This window comes from Pleurodeles waltl, chromosome 4_1 (genome assembly GCF_031143425.1).
Source record: "Pleurodeles waltl isolate 20211129_DDA chromosome 4_1, aPleWal1.hap1.20221129, whole genome shotgun sequence".
Classification (NCBI taxonomy): Eukaryota; Metazoa; Chordata; class Amphibia; order Caudata; family Salamandridae; genus Pleurodeles; species Pleurodeles waltl.
This window is the reverse complement of record NC_090442.1, coordinates 363,237,153-363,260,361: the sequence shown is the minus strand read 5'-3', so window position 1 is coordinate 363,260,361 and position 23,209 is coordinate 363,237,153. Positions and strand designations below refer to the sequence as shown.

General features: G+C 41.3%; 1 protein-coding gene across 1 annotated transcript in view; it reads right to left on the bottom strand.

Moving 5' to 3' along the window:
• PDE3A (phosphodiesterase 3A) overlaps positions 1 to 23,209 on the bottom strand; it is a 955,418-nt gene that overhangs the window by 697,400 nt on the left and 234,809 nt on the right. The window lies entirely within an intron of this gene.

The following is a 23,209-nucleotide window of genomic DNA, read 5'->3' as shown; positions in this document are numbered from 1 at the left end:
CTCTCCAAGGGCTTGGATTGAGCTTGCCTCCTGTTTCCTGAAGTCTCAGGGACAAAAAGACAAATTGACGCACAGCCTGCAGGAATCGACGCACAGCCTGCCTAGCAGTGAAGGAATCACTGCATTGCTGCTCCAGAATGATGCAGCCCGGCTCCTCAAGTGGAGATTGACGCAGCGCCAGCAGTGCGACCGGAACTTCGATGCACATCCCACCGGATCGACGCATCGTTGAGCCGAAACAACACAGCCCAACTGCCTGCTGGAGGAATTGACACAGCACCTGCTGTGTGAAAGAAACTCAGTCACATCGCTCACTAGATCAATGCAGCAGACCTGTGAATTCGTCCAGCAAGCCTAGGATTTCCATGCATCATCCCTGGGCATCAAAGGACCCCGCATCGCAAAGAGGATTCCAGCTTGCACATCAGAATTCAACGCAAAGTCCTTGCCACGTGGAAAAGAATTGCTGCCTTGTTTGTGTGCACCTTGAAATCCAATGCACACCCTTCGTTTTCCGTGCATCTCCTCTCTGGTCTCCATGCGTGTAATTGTGACACATACCAGGTACTTTGTGCACCCTAAGAGACAACTGTTGCTTTTTAAAGACTTAAGACTCTTCTTATCATTGCAAAAGTGATATTTTAACTTGTACTTATCACATTACGTCGTTTTGACCTTAATTCATTCAGATAAATATCTTATATTTTTCCAAACCTGTGTGGTGTATTTTTGTGGTGTTTTCTCTGTGTTATTGCATGATTTATTGCCCACATACTTTACAAGTTGCCTTCTAAGTTAAGCCTGACTGCTCAGTGCCAAGCTACCAGAGGGTGGGAACAGGATAATTTGGATTGTGTGTGACTTACCCTGACTAGGATTGTGGTCCCTAATTGGACAAGGGTGTATACCTCCGCCAACTAGATACCCCATTTCTAAAACTACCAGTTGTGCAGATCCACCCATTAAGTAGGAATATCCTTTACTAACCTCAGAATTGATAATTAGATGAGATACAGAATGCGTAATACTGTTCCCAGTTTAATTATAAAGCCTCCAATTTAAGATTTTGAAAGGAGTTGAAGTATAACCCGACCAACCTATTGCAATGCCTTAATAATGGACGATAAATTAAATGGCTTCCATGGCTCCACAGCCACCTGATGATAAGTATTGAAGATTATACTGCAAGGTGTATGGTACAGAAATAAACAGTCATGTCCATCATGTGTATTTACGAATGAGTAATTTACAGATCACTACACAAATGCCTCAACCCTTTTTTGTATATATGTTATGTTCTTCTTAGAAGACTTGTGCAGTATCCGTGTGCTCAAATATATATTTCTATCATGGAAAATGTTTCTCCTGAGAGGGGCATGTCTTTCAATTCTGAAGTGTATACTTTAAAACATAGAGCTTCCAGCAAAAAATAAAAAAGTACATTCTCCAGCGTTTTTTAAAATGTGTTTATTGCATTTATCAAATGGCACTTAAACAGAGGCACGTTTAACAAATGAACATATCTGCTGCAGTTCAAGCCAAGACTGCCATGGACTGTCTAATAAAGTTTTAATCATGACTCCTCATCTTGACATGTTGGCTTTTCTTCTTTTTACAATTTCACAATTATAAACCCTGCCTGGTCCATCTGTAGATGCCTCTCCTTGACCTTCTGCCTGTGGTCCTCTGCCCTTTAAGAATCCTGTTTCAGCCCCACCAATACAACTCTCCCATCCCCCCAATTTAATCTTCTCTCACCAGATTGTTCACCAACAGCACTTTTCTTTTGTCCCAGTGGCAAGGCCTCAGGCGGGTCTGTCAATTTTGTCAGGACATCCACCTATTCCCCCAGGGCATCCTTCACCCTATGGTCTGTCTGAATAAATGTAATGTACTGCTGCTCCGCAAGCGCCCATTTCAACATGCCCCTCCTCTATGGGTCATGTCTTGGGGCTCTAGGCCTTGCCTAATGTGTCATGATATGTCTTTTCGATGATTTGGTACGTGAAATGTGCATCTGCATTTCATTTCCATTTCTTCTTCTCTACCAACATGCCCAGAAAGCACTGTTTCATATTGTTATCTACTAAAAACCGCCACCTGGAGTAACTGCATCAAAAAACTCACAAAAATGTGGACACTCCCAGACCATGTGGAAGAACATCAGCTGCATTGAACCTTGTCTCTCATACACAGCAATGATCTCAAAGGGTATATTCTAGCAAATGTTGTAGTGTGAGATAGGTTTTATGTAGATAGTTGAACTCAATCAGTTTAAAACGTGCATTAGTGGATATCATTTTGACCGTTCACAGGCTTCACTCCAGTCCCTGTCCATCAGCAGGTCCCAGCAGTCCAGCAACCATCCACCACATTTCCTTTGCCTTTGTGGCTTGCCCCGTCTGTCCTTCACTAACACTGTGTGTCTCGTCCCCACAAGTCTAATATTTCCACCTGACAGGCTCAGGAACATCACCTTTGTGTTACTCGTAGCTGGGGTGTCTGGAAATGTTATCCAACTTTCCATCGCCGTGCATACCAGACTTGCCTGCTGAAGAAACTGGCTGCAGCAAACCTCAAATGCTTCCAGTACTCTAACAAGTATTGTATAAAATACAGATTCTTAGTAGCAAAAGGAAAGCTATGAGAAAAGAGCACACAGTTTGAAATAACCAGTCATCAGTTATTTGTGGTCACAATGTGCTGAACAAAGCAACTCTACGTACACTGGCCATGACAATCGACAGGAAAGTCTGCCTATAGATTGCAAAACCACAGTAAAGAAAGACTCTTGTTATATTTCCGTGTTAGCTGTATGTTAGAATATCATTGCAGAAATATTGTCTGACACAAATATCTTATCTTATACACCATTTTCAAAACTATTATCCCGTTGGGTGTAGATTTCCTAGTATTAACTCCAACTGGGCAATATTTTGTATTAAGGTCAAGATATTTATTTTAGAAGACATTCTGTAACCTCTTATTTTTATGCACTGGGTGCTGTAGGAAAGGCACTTATTTTAGAAATAACTATATTGATGCGTGTGGTCTGTTTATACGTTATGCCATATTAACCCCCAAGTCCCCGTTCCTGCCATTTGCTTTTTATCCATGTCCATAAAGGCTTTAGGGCTAGATGCATCAAAGGATTTTGCACTTGCAAACGGTGCAAATTGCAAAATTACACCGTTTGCAAATGCAAAATCGCATTTTAGAATGTATGAAAGTCATTTGCAATGCAATTTCAAAGAATCGCTAAAATAGCGATTCCCTGAAATTGCGACTCCATTTAAGGAATCGCAAATTATGATTCCCTAAATAGGTAATTGCAAATATGGAATACCTATTTGAGATTACCAGTGCACATGTATCATGCATTTCCTAAATGCGAATTTGGCAATTAGGAAATAAAATTACCACGAATTGGAGTTTTGGGGTAAGCATGTGCAATTTTTTAAAAAGCTTTAAAAATGAATTTTTGAAAAATGACATGTAGCGCACACTTGTCCGCTTTATATGTCGGCAAATATTTATTTGAGGTGCATCAAAGGGGACCTTAGACTCCCAGCGCCCTGGGATTTGCAGTTCCTAATTTGCGAATTCCTAACAGGAATTTTCAAATTTGGAAATGCAAAATCATTCGCACCTATGGGCCTACAAGCCAATAGGGGTGAATGGAATTCCACTCCCTATTTGCAATTCGCTAATGCCGATTGCGAATTTTAAGAAATCGCTATTACCGAATTACAATTTTCATACATCCCATTTTGCATTTCTTAAATAGCGATTTCTTAAAATTCGCTATTCAAGAAATGCAATCCGGGAGCCTAATACATCTAGCCCTTAGTGCCTTATGTCAAGCACTACAAATGTTAACCTAATGTTTCAAATATTTTTCCTTAAACACAGATCAATGCATTTGAATCTTACAATACTTCTAGTACCTGTTACAGAATAAAGAGTCCTTCACTGGAGAAACTTTACCATGAGGCAGTAAACTGTAAGAAGAAAGACTGCACAATGTAATGCATCTTAGTTCAGGTGTGTGGGAAAACAGGTAAAGCAGGCTCTTTCTCCGCACACAACACCATTTCCATCTAGCGAACAACTGGAAATGCATTTGGATTTTACGTAAGGGTTGTGTTATGCCTCTGTCTTGACTGAGCCGTCATAGGCTTAGTGCGGTCCCTTCTGAGCACCCACATGAAAGTGATTGTTGCATAAAGATGCTGTTGCCTCACCAAGCACAGAACACTATTAAGACCAGTGAATGCTAGTGAATATTGATATGTGCACCCTTCCACCACTGAACTCATAACACCAAATCGGTATTCAAGGATGGTAGTGGCTGCCTGCCAGGAAGTTCTCAGCAGTGTCTTCTGTGCGTGTCGAAAACCAACTTGTGGCATAACCCCTTGTCCTCAGGGAAGGAGCTGGACTTGTTCATTAAAGTGAATAAAAGTTTGAGAGACACAAAGGGGGTCATTATGACCCTGGCGGTATTTGACCGCCAGGGCCAAAACGACGAGAGCACCGCCAACAGGCTGGCGGTGCCTCCCTGCATATTTGGACCTCGGCGGTAGAGCCGCGGTCGCACCGCCGGGGCCGGCGGTATACCGCCATTTTAGCCCCGGCGGTGCTAATCCGCCAGGGCAGCGCTGCAAGCAGCGCTGTCCTGGGGATTATCACTCCCCTACCGCCAGCCTGTTTCTGGCGGTTTGCACAGCCAGGAAGAGGCTGGCGGTAAGGGGACTCAGGGGGCCCCTGCACTGCCCATGCACTTGGCATGGGCAGTGCAGGGGGCCCCAGGCAGAGCCCCGTCGTGCATTTCATTGCCCGAATTTCGGGCAGTGAAATGCGCGACGGGTGCTACTGCACCCGCTGCACATCAGCATTGCCGCCGGCTCAATTACGACCCGATGGCAATGTTGATGTGACAACTCTGTTACCGTCCGCTGGCCCAGCGGAAATGTCAAAATAGGGAGCCAGCCATACCGCTGAGGTTGTAATGACCCCCAAAGTCTGATATTGTGTCAAATGTGGCTCCAAATTCAGGTGGATTTTTGTGGGCAAAACATCTATTCCATTATATATGGCATCTGTTAGAAATGGGGTCTCTAGATGGCAGTGGTTTGCACCCTGTCCAAGCAGGGACCCTCACGCTACTCAGGGTAAAGAAGTCACAGTTAGGATAACTCCTGCTCACCACCCCCCCCCGTTGGTAGCTTGCCGCAAGGAGTCTCGCTTATCTCAGAGGCAATGTGTAAAGTATTTGTACACACACACACACACACACACACACACATACACAGAGTAATATAGTGAAAACACCACAAATGTTCTCCACACCAGTTTATAACAACAGTTAATATTTATCTGAGTAAAACAAGATCATAATGACAAGAAGCCAACATACACAAGTAAAGATATGAATTTTCAAAGATTAAATCTTAGTAAAGCACTTAGAAACACAATAGTTCCAACTGGGGCTATCATGGTGTGTTGACGGAATCATTCCCAACAGTCTGATGCCACTCGCAAGGGAGTGTGGGCCGGTCATGGAGACGCACAGACCGCAAGTACAGAACATTGGAAAACAATGAGTAAACAGACGCTGCACAGAGTCAGGGAGGTGAGGCATGGCTGGAGCTGGTGTGCTGTCGATGAATCCAGCAGGTCAAGATGTGAGTTGTCGACTTTGCAATGTCGCGATTACACCACAGGGCAACAGGTGCTGCGGCAGAGTCGGGTGTCATGGGCATCAGTGACACGGCACTTGGGACTCACGCTGTGGCGGGACTTCGGAGGTGCTGCAGTGGCATTGGACCTGTTTTACAGGTGATGCTCATTGCATTCAGCAGGGACCATCGCTCTGGTGAAGCCGGCGGCGCAGAGTCAGACAGTGGTGCCGGTTCCAAAGTTGCTCTTGAGTCAATGTGCTTAGTTTCTTCTTATTTGCACCAGAGCTCACTTCCAAGGGTACAGGAACTGGATACTGCACCACTTGGCGAGTCAGGACTCTCAGCAAGAGAGCCAAGGCACTGGTAGGTAAAGTCTTTGATGGCCCTGAGACTTATTAACAGGAAGCAAGCTCAGTTCAAGCCCTTGGAGAACCTTGAAAAGCATGATGTAGAAAACAAAGTCCAGTCCTTTCATTCCCAGGACAGAAGCAGCAGGCCAGCACAACAAAGCAACAGACAGAGTGGCAGTCCCTATTATGGCAGCTAGCTCTTCTTCCTGGCAGAATACCCTCAGTACAGAAGTGTTCTAGCTCTGTGGTGTCAGAGGGCCAGTACTTATACTCATTTCTGTCTTTGAAGTAGGCAAACTTCAAAGAGAAGTCTTTGTAGTGCACCAGATGTTGGCTTTCCCTGACCTGGCCCCAGACACACTTCTGGGAGTTGTCGACTACTTTGTGTGTGGACAGACACAGCCCTACTCAGTTGCAAGTATCAGCTCCTCACACCACTCTAGCTCAGGAAGACCCAACAGCCTGGTGATGGGCCATCAGGATATGCAGGGCACACCTCAGCTCCTTTTCTGTGACTTGAGTGAATATACAAACAGCCCAACTGTCATCCTGACCCAGGCATCTACTGTGTAGACAGACAGAGGCACAGCATGGTTAAGCAAGAAAATGCCCACTTTCTAAAAGTGACATTTTCAAACTTACAACTCAAAAACCAACTTCACCAAAAGATGTATTTTTAAATTTTGAGCTCAGAGACCCCAAATTCTATACCTCTATATGCTCCCAATGGGAGATTACATTTAAGATATTTCAAGGCAATCCCTATGTTACCCTATGGGAGGGATAGGCCTTGCAATAGTGAAAAACAAATTTAGCAGTATTTCGCTATCAGGACATGTAAAACGCACCCGTACATGTCCTACCTTTTAAATATACTGCGCCCTGCCCATGGGGCTGCTTTGGACCTACCTTAGGGGTGACTCACATGTAGTAAAAAGGAAGGTTTGGGCCTGGCAAGTGGGTGCACTTGCCAGGTCAAAATGGCAGTTTAAACCTCCGCACACAGACACTGCTGTAGCAGGTCTGAGACATGCTTACAGGGCTACTCATTAGGGTGGCACAATCAGTGCTGTAGGCCCACTAGTACCTTTTGATTTACAGGCCCCAGACACTTATTTACTAATGTTCCAAGGTTCAGTTTTATTGTTTTAATATTGTTGATCAGAATTTCCTAGCAATGGCTTCCCACTAAAGCTATAGACAGCTTACTTAACCCAATGTGCGTGTGTGTGTGTGTGTGTGTGTATGTGTGTATCCACCACAATATTATACTAGGACTGCCAAAATGTTCACTGTTTTAGGATATTGGACCAGTCTAAGCAGCAGAGGGCTATGGCAACTAAAACCCACAAATGTCAAAAAGCATCAGTTTCTGTGTCATTACCGCAGTGTGCCCACAAAATAAGTTGGAACTGTCTTGCATGGGCTCTCTGTGTTGCAGAGGGCCCCCTCTGTCTCCTCTCCCAAGTGGCGACATCCTGGTCTTTCTGGGCCCGGGCAGCACCCTTTTTCTTCAACTGCGACCTTTGCAGCTAGCAAGGTTTGTTTGCAGTCTTTCTCCAAAGAAACAACTCTGCATCCTCCAGCACTCCGTGTGACATCTTCTGCATGAAAAAGAAGTTCCTAGCACCCTTCGTTGTTGCAGAATCTTCAGCTTCTTCCATCCGGAGGCAGCCATTTTGCACCTTCATCTGGGATTTAGTGGGCTCCTGCCCCCCGGACACTTTCACTACTCTTGGACTTCGTCACCTTCCTTTGCAGGTCCTCAGGTCCAGGAATCCGTCTTCAGTGCTTTGCAGTCTGTTGTGGTCTTTGCAGAATCCTCTATCACAAGTTTAGTGTGTTTCTGGGGAAGTAGTATCACCTTACTCCTACTTTTCAGGGTCTTGGGGTGAGGTATCTTGGACACCCTTAGTGTTTTCTTACACTCCCAGGGACCCTCTACACACTACACTAGCCTAGGGGTCCATTTGTTGTTCGCATTCCACTTTCTTAGTATATGGTTTGTGTTGCCCCTAGGCCTATTGCATCCTATTGTATTCTACAGAGTTTGCACTACTTTCTGAATGTTTTACTTACTTGATTTTGGTTTGTGTGTATATTTTGTGTATTTTACTTACCTCCTAAGGGAGTATATCCTCTGAGATATTTTTGGCACATTGTCACTAAAATAATGTATCTTTATTTTTAGTAACCCTGAGTATTGTGTTTCTGGTGATATAGTGCCTATATGATATAAGTGGTATAGTATGAGCTTTGCATGTCTCCTAGTTCAGCCTAAGCTGCTCTGCTATAGCTACCTCTATCAGCCTAAGCTGCTAGAACACTACTAATCTACTAATAAGGGATAACTGGACCTGGCACAAGGTGTAAGTACCATCAGGTACCCATTATAAGCCAGGTCAGCCTCCTACATTTATCACATCTGATATTTCCTACAAATAGTTCCTGCAGCTGTAAATTGTAGGATCTGTCCTTTCCTGACTTCCTTTTATTTGTACTTGAATACTGGTCTTTTAAGATGGCTATATCAACCTGCCAGACCTATAAATATTTATCAACTTCTTGCTATCCTAGCTACATGGATCCAGAGAGGGTCAACCTCCCAATAAATTCAAGTTTTGCATTGGGATATGCTTAGAATGGCCATGATGCTATTGGGTACAATACATTAGAATGCTTTCTCCTTGTTGGGATCTAGCTTTCTGACTCAGCCACAGCTTGTGTCAATAACCTCATTCCACACAGCTTTCTAATTCAATGCTGAATTATCCAGATGCCCGAGGAGGGAGGTAGGTACTTTTTATGGTCACTACACTATCCAGGCCTGTCTTATTATTTAAGATCTTCTTCCGACATATGGAATATGTCTCATGCATTGTGTTTTAAACACAACCAAAGTAGGCTCTGGCATCAGTTAATAAGGCAATGAGTTCACTTCCTCCTTAGATCTACACACACACTACTATTCTTCCCCTGGGAAACTTTAACTTTCACTTAGACAGGCTTGTTGATAAGCTTATAAAAGCATTCCCAAAATCCTGCAATAAGTTTTAAATCACCTACATTAGAGATCATGCACTGGATTTATCTTTATGTAAAGCAGCTCATAGTTAATTAATTAACATACCCCTTTCCTCTCGACTGATCACTTCCTGAGTAACATCTGCCCCTCGCCCTAGCATTGGCCATCCAGACACCAACTGATCCATTTCCATATGACTCCCTTAAAAAGATGACCTATAACAAACTAATCCTTTCTGTAGTCAAACTCCTCCATAGCAGCAATGGTCCTAATATAACTGCACTTTCATCATCATTTGCTACATAGCTCACCTCACAAATATCACTAATACCCTAGCCACAGTCAAGGTTAGAAGGTGTACAGAAATTAAATCTCCATTACATATATTGGGAGTAAAAAAATAAAATAAAAAAAAAAAAAAAAACTCCACAGCAGCAAACCTGATGACTATGCTGACAGTGCTAAACATTTTATCCATAAATTGCAGATGGTAGAGAATGCAGCTGCAAGACTGGTGCTTTCTCTTCCTAGACAGAACTGCTTCAGGTGCTCTGTATACCCTGCACTGGTTCCCAGTTTAAAAAAAGGATCTTGTTTAAAATATTTTTGCTCGTTTAGAGAGCTTAAAAAAAATTGGCCCTAAATAACTCAGTGTACGGTTCACCCAATATGTTCCCCAGCGGGTTCTAAGGTTAGACTGAGAACTTTCTGCTTCCTCCCCCTTTCCGTCCAAAATCTAGAAGCGGAAAGTCCTTTGCCGTTTTAGGCACAAAAGCATGGAACCTCCTTCTTCATAACATGCAATTTATTGAAGCTAAAGCCAAGTTTCAGAAGGATTTTAAAAACTTAGTTATTTCATGCCCCAGATTCCTTTAATTACTCACTCATTAAGGCACATTAGTTCTTTCTTTCTGGATCTGTAGTAATTACTTTAGGCATAGCGCTAAGATGCTCCTCGGAGTGACAGCTGCGCTTCATAAATACCCGTGATTCATTCATTTATTCATGCCAACTCAACAAAAGAATGCTACACTATCAAACCACAATGGAATTTTAGGGTTAAATAATTAAATTGCATCAATAAAAATTCCATCTATTAGCATGGAGTCAAAGTCCAAATTTCCCTTGTCAGGGCACTTCCTAAACCAGAGGTTTCAGAGAAACTCCCCCCCCCCCCCCCCGTCTCCCCCCCTCAAATCCTATATGAAGACCTTTCCAGGTGGTTTGACAGAAGCCACAGAAACGGGAAGTCACGTGGCACTATTGTGCAGCCTAAATCCTCAATATTCGTTAATTAATCACTCATGGATCGAACATTCGAGTTCACACACTCCCCACAAAACATTAGGAGAATGCGCACCTTCAAAAACCAACACAAAACCATCCTGGTCCTCGAGGTCCAAATAAACCTCGTTTGCATAAATGGGGACCACAAGTAATATCTTTCTGGAAGTGCGTATTTTAATTTTTGCAAATAACGCATCCAATAGCAAACTAACTTATGGCGGGTAAGTCATTTGAAAATCTGTGTTTTCTACATAAAGTTATAGAACATGTGTCAGAATGATTGAAGCGTTAAAAGAAACCATGCTTCTTATTTCAAGCTGAGAATTGTAATTGTTTTATAGAGAAAGAATACTAGGCAAGGAGGAGGGAGTGAGTGAGGTTTACATAGGGAAAGAAGTTGGGAGGAAGTAAGGGGGGCGTGGGGACGAGGCAGGTGAGGGATGTAAAATGGAAGAAGTGAGATATGACGGAGTAAATAGCTAGCGCAGGCATATGAACAAGGAAGAGTAAACCGATGACATGAGAATGTACGTGAAGTTAATTTATCCAACATGGAAGTCTCAAAATACAGCTGCGTATCAAAAACACTGGGGCAAAACTAGTGATCCGGTTGCTAAATTCCCAATCTTGTCCTGACAGCTCTTGAGTTTCAGCCTCAGTCTGAACGTCTGAAAGCCATGTGGCAACATGAAAGAAGGACTGAACCTGGGCAGTTGTTTACATTAGAGCTCTAGCCGCTGCCAACTTTTTCACTGTTCGGCAGCCCCAGATGTTCTTTATTTCTTCACTCCAGATTTTTCCTACAGATTTAAGAAACGCTGAATGTTTTCTATTAGGATGGTAAAGGGCAAATAAATTGAATAATTCATTGGCTGTGACTTCGATCAGCTGTTCGGAGTATAAACTCACTGTTTGTAACTAAACATTTCGTTATCCATTAGAAAACGATGTGTTCCACCTCCGAAACACTTCTGCTGTGTATATTCTGCTAGGAATAAACACACAATTTTTCAAATGCAATTGTCACTACAAATGAGCCCGGTAGCTGAACCTCAGTGTAATTTAGTCAGTAAGTGCACACCACAATAAATACAGCACAAAATGGAGTTATCCTACATTTTCAACTTGGACGACAATTTAAAACCCTCAGTACTTACAAAAAACAGGCCTAATCTTTAAAAGTGTATGAGAATAACATCTGGGGTTCCCATACATGCCAAAATTTCAAACCTGTAAACAAAATCAAGGAATGTAGGTAATGTTCGGCGGGGGCAGCTAAAATAAACAATGTTTGTCTTAAAACATCGAGTCTCCCACCTGAATCGGGTCTGTTGGCATGTATGGGATCCCGGGTTGTAGGTGCTTTGCAGTTATTAAAATGCAGCAACTGCTTTATGATAGGCGCTATAAAAGTGGTATATTTTAGAGGTATAGCACAGTTAGTGCAAACTTTGTAAAGGAGTAACCAATTTGAGCAAAAACACTAAGGTATAGGTTTATTTTAAAGGTATCAGCATATGACATTTGCTTGTGGCTAGATGTACTAAAATTGTTCAGTTGTATAGACTTTTTAGGTATAGACTTATTAGAGCAGAATATTTGTTACCCAGGCAGATTTAAAAAACGAATGTGTTGAATTAGAGCTAGTATGGAAGCTGTTAACATGATGGGACTCCACTGGTACACAATCACCTGTTAATTCTCACACACACCACACTTGGACTTGGGACGCTAGTCCATTTGTATAAAATGTGTGCTTTTGAGTGGTTTGTGCAGCCTTCAGTGACTCGTTTTTGGATTAAGGGACTGCCTTCAAAAAAACATACAAATTGTAATAAACGCCTTTGTATTAACCTCAGGTTGCATATCCAGGGCACAATCCTGTGCGCTCTGTTGCTTTACTCAGAAGCAAAGTTTATTATAACAAGGAGCACAGTTGCCTAATTTGACGTCAGAAGAACTGGAGCAATTTCAGAAAACATTCACTTCAGTGAGAGGTGCCGCAATAATACACCCTGACACCAAGGTTAGAGTTCACACAAGCAAAAGTCAGTGTCCCCAGCCAGGTGACTTTGTAGAATGATGATTAGTCAGATGAAGAATCTTTAAAACGACTCTAAATAACCGTTGGATAGCTTTAATCCAGTCGAGATGCTAATGACCATCCAACCACACTCTAACTAAGAGGTCACCATTAAAGCTATGTTACTGTCTCCAGATGACCTCTGTTGGTTTAGCTAGCTTATAATCCTTTTTCTAGCAGAACAGAGAAAAGTAGGTTTAATAAAACAAAATTCAGGAGAGCCCTCCATAGTCCGAAATGAAGATTACCGGTAACTAATTGATGCATTTCCATCAAAAAAGCTCTAGCCTGCTCTTGTCTTATTTCACCCAATGCAGGCAGAGTCTCTAAACGGGGATCAGTCAAGCTACTAATGGAATTGGACTGAGCAGGGCTGCCTGAATCTGGGGTCCCCGGTCACTGAGGAGCAGAAACCCACATTACTCTCCAGTTTTTAGGAAACGTGCTTGTTAAAAATAAATATATAACAAAAAAATACATACAATATATATAACATATATTATTAACTATATTTGTGTGTGTGGGGCAAACAATAGTGCATGAGCACACAGATTTGTAGCTTCATGTTTTCCATTGATGCAGCATAAGACGTAGTCACAAATACTTGGAGTGGCTGGGAATAATTTAATCTCTCAACCCATCACTTTTTGGTTTTCTCTTTTTTGTTTTTCTCACAGCCCAAAATATAGCGTTTCGATGATGTTGGTGGTTGGTTTGTATTAAAGTGCTGCTAAATATTAAGTTCATTTCATAATCAGTCACGTGTAAAGTACAATTTTGCGACTTGAAATTAGTTTCCTCGATTATGTCATACTATTTGTAGGCACAGAAATTTAATGATATGAGAAGAAAATAAAAATAAAAATATATCATCCACTGTGATGCTCAGGAAAAAATATAAATGTATCTTTTTAATGCAGCGTGCTGTACACAGGCGCATCCATCGAGGAAGTGTCAAGTGTCATTTTTAGGTCGAGTGTAAGTGTATGACCTCTAGTATACTTTAGTATACTTCTGTAGGCTTAAAGCCATTTCATTTGTTTGTTTCAGTGGCATTTAAAAATCTTGCTTGCTAGTGGTCAGTTATGCCTCTTAACCCCTGCTCCCAAAAAGAACAAGCATTTTCAATGCAACGAGTCTCCCATTTGCTCGAGTTAGAGCTATTAGCGTTGTAAAGAAGAAAAAAATGCAGCGAAATGGCGCTGCGTGGAAAATAAACAGATAAAGTAGTCCAGACACCATGCTGAAAACATCAAGCCTCGTATGTTTTTAGTAGTTTACCGGTGCTGTGTAGGTGGGCTAAACACCGGAAAAGGCATGACATATGCATGTCGTTCATAAATGAAAGCACGCAGATTTTAAAAGGCAAGCCCATGAACCACTGAAAGTGACTGACGTGACATGGGCGTGGTTGGAAGCCCAAAGAGAGATTACAAAATGGGACGGAGCACTTTGCGCTTGCTCATAAAAAGGAGGGACAAACTACTGTATAATTACGCTTTGTCGTCTTTATCTGTTCTTTTTTTTTCCCTTCCTGCTCATGTTTGGCAAAGCTTGCCTTTTCATTTGCAGAGCATTCTTGCTCTCAGCTTAGCCTCGCTGCAAAACTGTGTCTGTAAACAAGGCTGTAAATAAGGCTATCTTGGTCAGAATGTCTAAGCATTCAAAGACCAAGATCATACACCAAACTACTTCATCACTGCTTGTTTTTATAGGCACTTTTCATTTGTTCTTTACATTTTGCCACTTGGAAGCGCTCCTAGTAATGAATAAATCTGCGCTTTGAATGCATAATGTGAAACTTTCTCAAAACGGGCGCTGCGCTTCATTTCTCAGCACAGCGCCTGAAAGTCATTGGAGATGTGTTGAATTCAAAATTGTGGGGAGCAGTACCTTATGTGGCCAAAAGAGGTCCTAAGGGACACCCAGTAACAGCCTGTGGTACTGCACTCTTTCCTTTCTTTGTACACATTAGAACAGTAAATGTTGCAGGTTTTTCTACAGCCAGCATATTATAAGTGTAATAGTGTTAACGTAACCATGTTGTTCCTTCTTAGGTTACACATGCTTTGCTTAATCTTGCATTCTCTATGAATGTTTGCTTTTTCCAGGATGTTATTTTGTCAGTCAGCATATCACTCTTGTCTCCTTTCCCTCATAACCTGAATGCCAAGCGTTAAACTTTTCTGAAAACGGGGCGCAGTGCTTTATTTTTCAGCATGGCACCCAAAAGTCATTGGGGATGTGTTGAATTCAAGATTGCAGGGTGCAGCACCTTATGTGGCCAAAAGAGGTCCCAAGGGACACCTAGTGACAGCCTGTGGTACTGCACCCTTTCCCTGCTTCCTGCACATCAGAAGAGTAAATGTTGCAAGTTTTTTTCAGCCAGCATAAGTGGAAAACATTAACTGTTGTTGCTGCTTACATTTGCCATGCTTTACTTAATCTTGCATTCTCTATGAGTGTTTGCTTTTTCCAGAATGTTATTTCTTCAGCCAGCATATTACTCTTGTCTCCCCTGCCTCATAACCTATTTCCCATTTTCTAGTTCTCCAGGGCCGCAGATTCATACGAGTGGCAATAACGCTATGCAAATATCATCACTCAAGGGCACACAAAAAAACAAAAGTAAAAAAAGAAATGCAATTTTCAACGCTAACAGCTCTAACTTTCACAAATCCAAGACTGATTGCATTGCAAATGCTTGTTTAAAGAAGCCAGAGTACCACACACATTAAAACAAAACAGGGCATATTTACATTACCCTAGGTTAAGTTTTCTACAGCAGGAAGGCCTTCCCTCCAATACTTGTTCTGAAGAAAATTCTGAATATTATTAACATTCACATGCTTGTGTGTTTTTTAATTATATATTCGGTTCACATCTGCAGTGGGCATTGAACTGCAATGCAGGGAGGGATTAGATTGAAACAATGAGCTTCTGTGTGCATCTTTCACTCTTCCTCATGACGTCATTCTAGAAGGTGATAGTAATCTAGTTGCCAAGGATGTGCTTTAAAAACACAAATCGACCACTTGTATATAAAAGCCGGTTCAAAAACCTAGACAGTGGAGAGTGGACTACCTTTGCATTTGTCTCTGTGCATTTTATTTTCAGATATGTACGCTAGCAAGTCCCCTATAAAGTCCAAATAAAGAGATTACACCGATGACTGAACACTCCATGTCACTTTGATTTTGTTTTAAGATTTTAACAGCAGAAGGTCACATAGTCTGAGGCTCTAGTTCACCAACGTTTCTTTCACATTGAAAAAAATCCTAGTGTAGCATTGCCCTCCGTGGCAACAACAAAATTAATAACAATCACACACATTCCCCTGAGAAGTCATTGTAGATGTAATCTGTCACACGTTCATTCAAGAAGTGATAATCTCTCTTTTTCTTGAAAATATGCCCTCACTTCGTGCCCACGGTGAAAGGGCACAACAGCCATTTATTCAGGCTATGCTTCAGGAATTAGGAAGTCTATTTGGTCACCAAATCCAGTGGGAAGACAGCAGAGAACGAACCATTATAGTCTGCCTAGCGGGCTATGCCGGCCATTAAAGGCCCGCTTCAGTATTAAAGGCCAGAGCCAAAGCAGGGCTTTTAACAACAGAGCAGGACTTTAATGCCGCCATAGCCCAGCTACAGAGGGCTATAAAGCTATTAGAACATTCCGCCACTATCGGGCAGAATGTTCTAATAAATAACACAAAGGCCTCCAAGAGGATTTTGAAATCTCCTTTGATCCAGCATCAGCTGTGAACAAAAACATTGGAATGTTGGAGCTCTGGGCTTCTACCAGCCATTAGAAGCCCGAGCACTCCACTGTTTTCAATGAAGCTCCCAACATTCCAATGTTCGAATGTTAGAACCCGTCGTAATGGGCTCTACCGGCTATTAAAGGCCCGCTCCCGCGTTAAAGGCCTGAGCCGAAGGCTCTCGAGGGAGAGGGCCTTTAATAGCCGGTAGAGCCCGCTACTGCGGGTTCTACGGCTATTAGAACATTCTGCCACTCAGGGCAGAATGTTCTATTAAATGAAACAAATTCCTCACAAAGCCCGATTTTTTAAATCCCCTCTGGCTCCGTGAGGCTTTGTTCACAGCTCTTGCTGTGAACAAGGAGAACATTGGAATGTTGGCGCTGCGGGCTTTTACTGGTCAGTAAAAGCCCGGAGCACTCCATTGTTTTCAATGGAGCTGCCAACATTCCAATGTTCTAATTCATCTTAGCTCTGCATCTGAGTTAAATAAGGCTAGACAAAATGCTTATCTGCCATAGTGTGTGGAAATGCACTATAAACAACTTTTAGTTCATTTTGAAGTGAGGGGAGGGGCCTTGTGTCGCTAACAGCTAATTTATACACTCTTTTTTAAATGTTTAAGATTTGTGTGCCTGAAAAAGGATTTAAGTGTACCCTTAATTTTAGTATGAAGTTCTTGGAATAACAATGTCTACAGAGGAGCAAATCACTTTAGATATTTTTAAAAGGAGAAGTGCAAAGTTCTTTCAACATAAAATGGATTTGGAGCTTCCACCACACCTATTCAGACAAACACACATATCATTGCTGTGAAAACCATGTTGCACAAATTGATTAGAGAAGGCCACAGCTGGCTTCCCCTGATATCAGCTGCTTCTTTCTGGGTGCACACCACAAACTTTAAACTAACTGACATTTCCCCGAGTGGTGGTTTCTACTGACCTGCATGTCATTTCCTCATTAGATGAACCTCATATCTCACGTTTACAGTTTGTGCTGGCAACCCACCACGAATGATGAAAAGAAATATCCTCAACTGCCCCTAATGAAGGTTTACAAGGGCATCAGCAAGAACAAGTTGTTTTCCCTGAAATTATGGTTGTAGCCTCACAGATGTTTAGGCAAAGACTCTGCACAGGAAAGGTAAAGAGGTACTTCAAGGTCAACCTTAAAGATGCTGAAAATAGGATAGGATCTTATGGTCACTGCACAATTTAAGGTTTGCCATACACTCCAGCTTCTATACAGCAGTCAGCTACCTCCAATCCTTGAGACCAATCCCGTTTTTTCAGTCAAAAGAATTATGCAAGCTGGGACTTACAGGTAAATACTTATAGTCGGCAAAATGAAACTACAATTTCCAGCATGCTTACTACTAGCCAAGCCTGACTTGTAGCCCACTGATATCTCTGTGCATATTTTGCTGATTTCAGAAAAAAAAACATTTTTATCTTCTAGATAAAAGTTACACTAATTGCTGCATGCTAAGTGTAGTGCAGGATCTTATATTGTTCAGATGTTGCCTGATAAGTTTTTGGCTTTTGAATGTTGGGTTCAAACTCTGGTGGGCTGAGAATCTTTCTTTATATGATGTGAACCCTGAATGGATATCTCATGATAAATGGGATACGGGGGATGGATACTTTGTGTCTTCTGCAAAAAACTAAAGCAGTACATTTTTAAATGTATAGAACACACTGCACCGATAATTCTAGTAAAAATAATGTAATCATACATTTAAACAGGATTTCCATGCTAAAGTCAAACAGATAACTGAAGTGACAAAGGTGTGTGCGATACTTAAAAACATCCCTACATAAGGAAGTGATCTACAAAGATTTGTATGTATTTTTTAAATATCTGATAACTTCAAATTTAAGTGACTTCCAGTGCTATTGCAAGGATATAACGTGGCCATGGCGTTTTCACCCGTTGCTAGGCATGGATTACCTCAATACTCCATCTTCAGTGGATTTTCAATAGGCACAACAAACACCTGGGAGTTAAGAAAACTGAGACCTCCATTTTACTCCATTCAACCGCATTTTTAAAGTTAAAAATATTCCAGCAAATCACAGTGGCAGCGCTAAGTCAGGAAGGATTGGGCCGGATAGTTGGGCACTGGGCAGGGATCCAGCTGTCTTGTGTCATCTCAGCTCCCCTCTGCAATGCTTCACTCATGTTATCTCTAGGAGGGATTTACGTCAAGGTCTTTATCTTGTGACTAGAAAAGCAGTTAGTGAGTCAGTAGTGAGTATCGCGGGAAAAAAGTACTGATTTGCTGCTATGTCCATGCTGGTGCAACTGTATCCAGACTGAGACAATGTAACCCCTCGGTGTCAGGGTATTCTGTGCAAATGAAATGGGCTTTATAGTCGTCAAATTCATTTGTTGTTTGGTTTTAAGAGAACCTTGGCCAGCCATTGTTCTAACACACTTCACAGGCGCCAAATAATGGAATTTTTTTATGTGGCTTTAATAGGCTAGTTTGATATCTGTTTGGTTTGGTTTAATGACTGATAAATGTTGAGTGGTACAGAAAATAACTAAATTTTCATACACTTTCTTGCTTTATATTGTACTTCAGCCATTTTTAACTGCTGCAGATTACAGGTGTCATAGCTGCCCAAAATAATGGTACTCAGTTTACAAACCCCCTAAAGATGGAAGGCTAAATCGGCCTAGCCAGTATTTAAACTCTTGGTTTTCAGGTCACTCAATTTTTCTGAGGCAAACGACCCACCCTGCTGCCATTACTTAGAGATAAGTGTCTTCAGTCTGAAACATATAATTAATCTTTTAATGGTTATTTTGAAAGAGCACACACACCGAATTGGCTTTCATAGCATTAAATCACAACGACAATAGTGTCTGGGAGGAAGCCAGAAAGTTTACCAGACTCTCAAACACACAAACATTTGAGGAGAGGAAGACAATCAATTGACAAAAGCAAGCTATTAAATTGGTTAGAATATCAGATAGGCCTGTGGCATTTTCCTTTTATCATTAACTACATCTTCATTGGCAATTAGAATCCGAAGACATATTTTGTGCAAACTTCACTCCTTTTTTTTAACTGATTTTGTTTAAGGTATTTATATAGCAAGGCCCTCACCTGGGAGGGCAGCTGAATGTAACCTACATTTGTGGCAGTGGGGTGCCTGTTGGGCAGTTTACAACACTTTTACATCATAAATGTAGAGCTGTCAAAGGAAGGGAGAAGTAATTTACGAGAGGCAGTAAAATGGAGAAGGGATTGCCTTTTAGATCTTCCCTCAAGGGTAACAGTGAAGGAGCTGGTCTCAGAAACATTAACTAGCAGTAGGGTGTGTGCAGAAAGGGCTTCTCCAGTATACATTCTTTGACAGTCTATTGCAATTCCCGACAGGCCAATGACGTACTTTGAGTGTTACAGGCACTCCCGATAACTTGGAGTTTCACTGCTATATAAATCCATTTATGTGTGCAGAAGTCCGTACAATGTCAAGACATCATATATGCAGGGATGCGGAGCACGTGGAGTTGTGTAACGATACGGGGTCATATGTTTAATTCGCCTCCAGCAACTGATCAAATATGCGTGAAGGACAGCTTTTAATGTCACCACAGTGAATTGGAGGCAACCAGAAGACAACTGCTGCCACTTAAGGGTCAAAACAACTGAGATGGCTAAGTTAAGTTCATTTGAGGCTACTGAATTACTGTAAGAAAAGGTCCTTCTTCTTAACAAAACATCGTAGACAGCAACTTAATTTCTTCAGATGTCTTCACAAGACAGGAATATCAGAACCATCCCAGCCACTCGCTTCAAGCTCCCCACACCCTTCCCTTTCAAATCAATACATTCCTTTCAGAACTTCTTGAGATTGATGTCATGGCTCCATTCCATCTATCATCTAGTTCCATTACATCAATACATTCCAAGAATACCACCCTCTTATATTATGTAAAAAAAATCTATGAATAATTTAACGTTGTACCCCAAACTGCTTACACCTGACAAATATCCATTTCTGCTACAAAACTTACTATCATTGAGCTAATTACTTCACAAATTATCAGTTCACTAAAAAGCTATACATTAATGCTACTATATTCATAAACATCTGCATACTAAAACAAAATACAAAAACTTAAGTTACATCACTATATTTTCAGTGCTACATTCCACTTTTACTAATACATTGTATAGTTTTCCAAATACTTTGGTATTTTCACAATTCTCTGACTTCTCTTTCCCATTTCATGTCACTGCTAGACTCGCGTTTTCCCAACACTCTCTCCCTCTTTCTTCCTTCTCACCACCAAAACTCTATTCAAATTCCATATTCTCGAGTCAGCAGTTTTCACAGAATTTCTGAATAATTTTACCACTTTAATAGGATCACCAAACTTATCACCCTGATCGTTTCCTGGTCTTTTGACCATCACCCAATCCCCAACTCTCACTTTAGTGATTTTTTCCCCTTTTTGCCATCATACCACATCTTTTCCAGTTCCTCCAATTCTTTCTTTCTCCAGCTATCCCTCCCTCTTTCACTTCTATCACACTTATCATTCACCCAAACTGGGGACATCACACTGTTCGGCTTCCTGCCTCTAAACAACTTAAATGGAGTCTTTCCAGTCACTGTGTGTGGTGTAAAATGATACATCTCCACTTTCCTACACACTATCTCCTTCCAGTCTTATACACACCCCTCTGGACATTTGTATAGTCTCCTTGAGAACGCTATTAAATCATTCAACCATACAATTACATCCTAGATGACATAAAGCACACTTCTTGTGATTGATTCCAAATTTCACCAAATATTCTTTCATTTCCTTAGACGAGAGCTGCACTCCATTGTCAGTAAAATACCTGTGCTGGGAGCCACTTCATGTCCACTCAACTCTTTAAGAAATGCAATCACATGTTTTTTTTTAATACCACTCATGACTTTCACTTCTGGCCACCTTGAGTACATGTCCATTGCTCCAGCTCGGAAATGAATGGGACCCAAAATGTCTAATGCAACTCCATCCCAGGGTCTGTCCAGTAACTTCCTTCTCACCATAGGCTGAGTCCTTTATTTGAATCCTTTTTTACTCACCATACGTTGCACACAATCCCTCACACTTCTTTCTACATGTACATCAATACCTGGCCACCAATAAACCATTCACAATCTTTCCTTGGTTTTAAACATCCCAGAGTGTCCTTCATGCTCCATCTTGATCAGCTCTTCACACATTACTTCTGATAGAACTAATATTGTCCCTCTAGACAATAAACCCTGATCTTCTGCTAGCTCCTCTCTCACTTATCAGTATTTTCTAGCTTCCTCCCTTCAATCACCTTTCTTACACCTACCATTTTTTAATCAGCTGACTACATCCTTCAACACTTCATCAGTACCGGTTGATGTGTTCCATTGTCCCTCCGAAAATGCTGACAATTCAGTCTCGCACACATGCATGTCTAGGTCTTCATCCTCTTTTTTAGTCGTTACCTCTTTTACTGAAACCAGTCTATATAGTTAATCAGCACCACATTTTTCGTCCCTGGGATATGTATCACTTCAAATTTATACTCTTGGAGTGCCACTTCCCATTTACTTATTCTGCTAGACACTGAATCTATACCTTTTTGTGAAATATTTCCCTTAATGGTTTGTAATCTGTCTTAATTACAAATTCTCTACCCCAGAGAAACATCCTCAACTTTCTTATCCCCAAATATATGTCTAATGCCTCCTTTTCAATTACTTAATATCTTGTCTCAACACCTTTTAAACTACGAGAAGCCAACATTATTGTTCTTTCATTTTCACCATCACCCTGCATTAAAATGGCTCCTAAACCCTTCATACTTGCATCTGTTATCAAAATTAATTTCTGACTAGGATCAAAACTTTTCAGATCTGGAGCTTTCTCCAAATCCCTTTTTATTCCTACAAATTCATCTTCACATTTCTGATCCCATCCGAACTCCTTACCACTCTTTAATAGTCCTCTTATCCCTTCACTTTTTAATAACAAAATTTACCACAACCTTATTATAATATTCCACCATTCCAAAAAGTTTTTGTAGCTCTTCCTTGTTGGTGGTTGAGGCCAGTTCTTTATTAGCCATAACCAAACTAGTTTTAGGCCTAAGACCTTTCTCCGTAATTTCATGACCCAAATACTCAATATGCATTTGCCTAAATCTAAACTTTTCACCTTTAATAGTGAGATTCACCTCCATTAACTTATTCAACACTTCCCACACCCACCTATCATGTTCTTCCATACTCTTCCCAAAAATCAAAACATCATATTGATAAATCTTAATTCCTTCTACCCCCTTCAGCACTCTTTCTATTGCCATCTGAAAAACGGATGCCGCTGACACCAGCCCAAACAGCATCTTCTTGTACCTGAAAATCCCAAGCGGTCACAAATGCTGTTAAATCTTTTGATTCTTCACTAAGTTCAATAAGATGATAAGCAGATCTCAAGTCAATAGATGAAAACACTTTGGCTCCCCCAACAGCGTCAACATGTTTGTGATTTTTGGAATAGGATATTTGTCTATCAAACACTTATTCAATTCTCTTAAGTCCACACAGAGCCTTAAATCGTCATTGCTCTTTCTACCAGCAACCACAGGAGCCAAACACTCATTCCCTCTACTTCTTCTATCACACCATTTTTCTTTAACTTAATCAGTTCTTTTTCCATATCATTCTTGACCAATACTATTACAATCCTAACTTTCCCTTGTACTGGTCATGCTCCTCTCACCATCCTAATCCTATGCACATACCCCTTCAAACATCCTAATCTATCTTCAAACACATTGGGAAATTCCTTCATAAACTCCATTTTAAACCTTTCACACTCCAGATCATGACCAACTTCCTGCACTCTTGAATTTAAATCCTTTAATATTATGGAAGGATCACTGTTGGGATCTAGCATCATACTTAAATCCCTCTGATGAAACCAACTAAGCATTCTGTCTCCTCGCGACGACATATACCTTTC